Source organism: Xiphophorus couchianus, chromosome 18 (assembly GCF_001444195.1).
Source record: "Xiphophorus couchianus chromosome 18, X_couchianus-1.0, whole genome shotgun sequence".
Classification (NCBI taxonomy): Eukaryota; Metazoa; Chordata; class Actinopteri; order Cyprinodontiformes; family Poeciliidae; genus Xiphophorus; species Xiphophorus couchianus.
Window position 1 is genome coordinate 9,147,021 of NC_040245.1, and position 6,239 is coordinate 9,153,259.

Here is a 6,239-nt window from a genome sequence, read left to right on the forward strand (position 1 = left end):
CCCTCTGCTGAAAACCACTCGCAAATGAGAAACACAAGCACTTGGTCCAGAAAGCCTACAATGACGCTGGAGCGTTGGGAAGCTGGAGCTTTTCCTGGGATTTTTGCTTCTTGAATTCACCTCCATGACTCTCTGCCCACGGTAAAGTCACACAGTCTCCTCCACAGGAATGACTAAAGCGGACGTCCTGGTTCACCACACTGTAAACCTTCAGACTGAATCACTCAGGGTGACGATCAGAGCCTGATGTGCTGTTGATCTTCTCTTGCGGCTCCACTCATCGAGTGCACAGACCGATGCAAGTTCCCACACACATCTACAGATGTACACCCAGACGACTCCACGCAAAGAAGAAAAGTCACTTCACTTATTAACATTGTCTTTCACACCCACTACGGTCCGAACGTAGCCCACATTTGGATGGTAGAGCTGGTTCTGAGCCATAGTGCGGCGTGCCGACTGCCTCATGCGGCACGATTTCCTGTGCTGCTCGTAATAAGACACAGGTTCCGCACAGAAAGAGCAATGGCGTCTCTGCTTCAAATTAAAATAAGGCACAGCTGGAGGTCATGGCAAAATGATGACTGATATCATTTATGCTTCGTGAAGTAACGGTTTTTATTATACTGCATGCTTAGAAACAGGCTTCCTATGTTTTATGTACAAACTTGGATTTAAATTCCCATCTGTCTTGCGTTCACAGTTTATGTACCTCCAGTTGACAATAATAAGTTGTTTTTTTCACTTTGTATTATTTTTGAAGATGAAAAAAAAATGTGAACAAAGTCAATTAGCTATTGCTCTGGCTTTCATTAAGACAGACCACACTTGTCTGTATTGGAAACATGTGGAAACATCCCAATGTTATACGTTCCTTTGAAAGTTTGGTTTGCTGGAACACAGAAAACAAAGGTTTTGCTTGATATTTAAAATTCTTGTTTTAGAGAAAAACAATTTGGTGGGCTTATTTAGTGTCCCTTTCCTGGCAAGATCTGAAGAAGTTTCTTCACTGAGGTTTTAGTCCCCAAAAAGGAATTTGCGCAACACATAAATGCACTTCAGGATTTTACAGACTTTTCATTCTTTTAAGATGAGTAAGACCAACTGGTTTTTATCTACAAAAGGAATATCATTAAATCTCAGATATTTCCAAAGAACAAAACCATTAACTTAACATCACTGATGAACCTTCTTTGACTAGAATAATGCACTGGGGACATTTTCACTTTCATAAATTTGCCAATTCATTTGAAACTTAAATCAATTTTCAGCAAATTTAAATCTTTGCTCTCATTTGAGGTGAAATTGTCAAATAAAAATTAATAGTATTTTTATTCTCAATGCATATAAAAAAACTAATTTGATTTATGATCTGTGTTATGAATTATGGGACCCCCCCCTCACAGTGTGGAGGCCCTAAGCAGCAGCTGAGTTTGCTTATTCCTTGGGCAAGCTCGGCTTGGGGAGGGTTGCTGCTTGGAGTCTGCAGCTCCGTCAAAAACGCAGCACTCAAGTTACACAACTTTTTCTGCTCCCAGAACAGGTACCAGTGGAGAGTCAACAATTTCTCAAACAACCATAAAAGAATGACAACACTACTCTAGGTATGTTTTTGATGAAGAAATGCCATCATAACGTAAGTTATAGCTCAAGAAAGCTGATTTCACACAACACTGCCTCTTGAAAATTGAGGTACTACATTGAGAACTGTGGTAGCCCTAAAAATGGGTTTAGAAAAATAAACACAAAGTCGGCCTATAAAACAGAAAAAGGTTTATGAATTTATCTTGTCGCTTGTTATCTTTGTCTAACCAGGAACAGGCTTCTCACGGTTTTCTAAGTGGTTGCTGGCTTTGGTTTATCGTCCCGATAGCATCTTCAGCAGCAACATTTCATCTTTAACGATGCTTAATTTGTTCAGGATGTCTGAGAGCTTCATTTGGAGCGCCTCCCAGGCCTGGAGGTTGGTGCACAGAGATGGTAGGAGATAGAGAGGGATGAAGTGTGACTGTCCAAGAACATAAGATGTGGTAAAGAAACATTTACGCTCCACTTATCTCCCCTCTCCATCCATATCTCGGCTGCTCTCAGGCAGACAGCGGGGGATGAAACTGGATTTCGGCACGTCAAACAGAATCGCATTCTTCTTTCGCCCCTGCCGGTTGCTGTCACTCGGCTGTTTTATCAAAAAGACAAGCAAACACAGCGGAACGCGCCGATGAGCATTTGCACAAAGCTCAAAATCAAATACAACGTAGACACAGTGCAAACATTCATACAAGTGGGTAAACACGTAGACAGGCAGAACAATAAAACTCTGCTTTATGCACGCAGTGACACCAAGTCTAGCCCAGCCACTGTTTGATTCTTCCAATGTTGTTTTAATTCATCAGCATGTTGGTGACATCTCCCTGACAGGGTATCGCTGCATGGATTCCTCCCCCCACCATAACGGCACACACTGGTTTAGTTACACAGAGGAGAGCAGGCTCATTCACTTCCCTGAATCATAGCAGCAGACCAGGGTGTAACTTTGTGTTGCATGCTGGTGGGGAAGAGGAGGAGCAGTGGTGGGGGAGGGGGGTGCGCTGATGCACCCACAGTTACTGGAAGGCCTTTTGTTTTTTAGAGCTAAAAATAAAGCTAAAACTTAAATGTGAGTGCCATACAGTCTTATTCAATAAATTAGGATATACTGTATTTTCTGATCAGGCTCGTCAGATTAATAGTACCTTTCGAAATTAACCTTTTAGTAGGCATTAAACATACTACGAAATATAAATGTTAAAATGAAGTAATCTAATTAATCTATATAATGTATTTCACATGGTGATGTAACTGCTGACAAATGTCATTTTCATAATTCAGTAATATTTTTTTGTGAAGAATTATCACATAGTTGTCTTTTATTGTCTGATTTTATCAAGTGCTAAAAACATAAAGAACATGAAATCTCATGTCTATAACAATCAAAATGTTATTAAACATTTCAAAAGCAGAATAAGTCATTTCTGTGTAAACCAAATTAATCCTCATCAGTGCAAAATTTTTAGTTTTCAATTATGTGATTCTGATTCTAAGTTGTCTCTCTCAGTTGGTTGGCAAAACCTTTGTCCTGCTGACTCACACATAGCAGATGAGATGTAATGCGTCTTTAATATAGCAAATAGTGAAGACGCAAAACCTTTTTTGGTCTGGTTGGGGCAGTTTTTCCAAAAACAAAAAAATGTACGTAAAAACACTAAACAGAACATTCTGTCCGTTGCAGATTTATGTTTTTGAATTTTAATTTTGCGATCATTAGGAAGTGACCGCCTGAGTACATGTTAAAGTGATAAAAGTTAAGCTAGCATGACTAACCTACTCTCCACTTTCTATATATACTTCATTCCACTCTGAATTATTTAAGTAATGTTTTTATGGTACAGTCGGAACTAAATTAATAATTAAAAAAATAGAAATATTTCCAACCAAAATGATGAAAAACAGTACATTGCTTGTACTACTTCACAAAAATCACAAGTTATTATTCCAATTTAAACAAATCAAACTGCCGTTTGCCGAACGGAACATGAGGCCTACCGCCGTTAGCAACAGAGCTAAGCTAGTTAGCCAAACACTCTTCGCACATCACATTAAAGCAATATAAACTAAATACATACAAATTCGCACATACAGGCCTAGCATTCATCCACATGTCATTCTGTTGAGAGTTAGATCCCATTTCTTACCTTATAAAAGGACAAATGTAAGAGAAGAAATGACCACAAGATGAAATCAGTGCGCTTTCACTTACTCTTGTATTGAGTGTAGAGAAGAGCGAACTAGTCCCCCTAGTGGACTCTTTTGATTATGGCGCCAACACACCCCTCTTCCAGACAAAGGACCCAACTACATTCCTTACACACCCAAACCAAACTAAATTAATGCAGATAACCACAACAATTAGATCTAATATTAACAAGATCAAATGAGTATTATACCCTGCAACACAGGAACATTGGTGGGGACTGTCCCCTTCATGCCAGAGTTGGTGGGGACATGTCCACACCAGTCCTTCATGGCAGCAGAAGAAGCTCATTTGTTTAAGATAAAGCTTTGACAAAGAATGCTGCGTTTCCCTCTCAATCTCCGTCCTCCTGTTAAATATGCAGATACGGCAGCACCAGGATCCTCGTAGGGCTGAAGCATGAATTAGGTCAGTGGTGGCGTCATACGGATTTAAAATGTGGCAAATTTCAGAAAAGGTCTGCCACATCCAGAGCAGAGAAAACTCCCGGTCATGGAGCAGTTCTCCAAACAACGAGGGCGACTGTAGGCATGTGTGTGCGTGTCTGTGTGTTTTACACATGCCCAAACAGTTTTAATTATTTTTTTTTTTGCCTATTCAATTGAGAAAATAATCAGTGTGGATAGGTTCTGGAATATTTGGTATATCAGATTAAATGTCAAAATAATAATACAGTAGTAGAGTGATGATCAGGCTTTTCAGGGCCAATACTATTTCCATGTGTCTTTGATGTCTGACCTGCAGATTTTAATTTTCTAAATGAAGAAATTACCTTCAATTATCCCCACATATGTGTCAAAGTATATCATCACTCACCTTTACTGGAATTTAATTCAGTTCAAAAAGCGTACATTACTGTACAGGCTGTTGGTCGATGTGTTTATAGACTGAAAATGAAAAGAGTTCTTAGTTTCGAAGCACCAAAATGTACAAATATGTGTATTTGGAGGAGATTTAGGTTTTTTCAATGATTTTATATAATTTAATAATTTTATAGGGATCCCCGTGATTTAATAATCATTAAAATGGAAAAATACACCCTGATGTAAGGGTATATAAAAGTTTTAAGCTTTAAAAAAAGTGCCATTTTTTTCATTTGACTGATTGCTACACATCACCTTGGGCATTATCCATTTAGTGATAAAAAACCCGATCTCGCAAATCCATTTCAAATGTTGCCACTTAGCTAAAGGCTTTGATTAATGCCACTTTCAGTCATCTCTATTGATTGCTCTGTAATTAACATGAATCACCTTGTTAACAGGCCTGACCCTGAGCACTGAACTTCCATCGCAAATAAAGGAGAAAATGTGACAGAAAAGCAGCAACATAAAGGAGCCGACAGAACCGGTTCATATCATCAACCTGATCATGAACTCTGGGATGAAGATGGAAGGCGTTAAATATGCTAAATTAAACCAACGGCTCTTTGAAGGTGGTGAGCCTAGAAGACACAGATCTTAACACACAGCCACAGTTTAACGATTATAAAACGTCCAGTTTCCAGTTAAAACATTTTACAGATCAGTTTAAAATAATAAATTTTTAAACTGCTGAAAGATATTGTCCCAGAAACTATAAAAAAAAGAGCAGTGAGATGTTCATAAGTGAATGATTTTTGTGCCAGTTCTCCTTGCTTGCTGGGAGCAGTAGACCCTTCCAGCTCACGAGGGCCATCCAAGAGGAAGAAATCTTTCTTAGAGATCTGGAATTAGCTCAGTGAGTCACAGGCCCAGTGCTGCAGAAGGTGGAACTCTGTTCTTCTTTTAGGGAAACGTTTCCAGCAGCAGAAACCTTGCCCTGTTTTGACATCACCCGCCTCCAGCTGTAGCTAAACCCGGTTCAGCTTTACAGCTCTCTCTCCGCTGCCTGGCATCTGTGAGCTGCATGGATTACGGTGTATTCCTGGACCTGTTTTATTTTTTGTTGTTGCTGATTTTCTTTTGAGTGATACCTTGTTTCTGGACTCTGTCTGGTTTTTCGGAGCTGAGAGGGGGGAAAACCAGATGGTCCAGTCGACGCAAAGCCAAAGCAAATAGGACCCTCGAAGCGGAACAAATCCAGGTCCTTGGATCCCCTCTGGGTCACCGCTGCACGTTGTTCTGTTTTCCCTCTTTTCAAATTTGTCATTCATTTTTCTTTTCTTTCTAAACTCCACAACAAACATTTCCTCTTCAGCTCTTGTCTTCATCTTTATCATCGATCGTCATCATCATCGTGCTCCTTTTGTTTTCCTCTCCAGCACCACTACTTTCCATCATAGTCAAGCTAACTGTTTCCAGGTGGACAAGACCTGCAAGATTATTTCATTTCATATCCAAAGTGAAAACAGCTGACTAGAACAGATCAGACATTCAAAACTGAAAAAAATAAAAAGCTTCAATCTCACCATCAACAAGCATTCTGACTGTTCTAGTTGAAGCTGTGTTCAAGTCCAATAGCAAAATGA

The 6,239-nt window shown here is 39.5% G+C and overlaps 1 long non-coding RNA gene across 1 annotated transcript; it reads right to left on the reverse strand.

The window, feature by feature from the left end:
• Positions 1-593: 593 nt before the first annotated feature.
• On the reverse strand, positions 594-3,882 carry LOC114161523 (uncharacterized). Its single transcript, XR_003599036.1, has 2 exons — positions 3,732-3,882; positions 594-2,176 (listed from the first exon to the last, which is right to left on the reverse strand). It is a non-coding gene; the product is annotated as an uncharacterized LOC114161523 (long non-coding RNA).
• Positions 3,883-6,239: the final 2,357 nt, after the last annotated feature.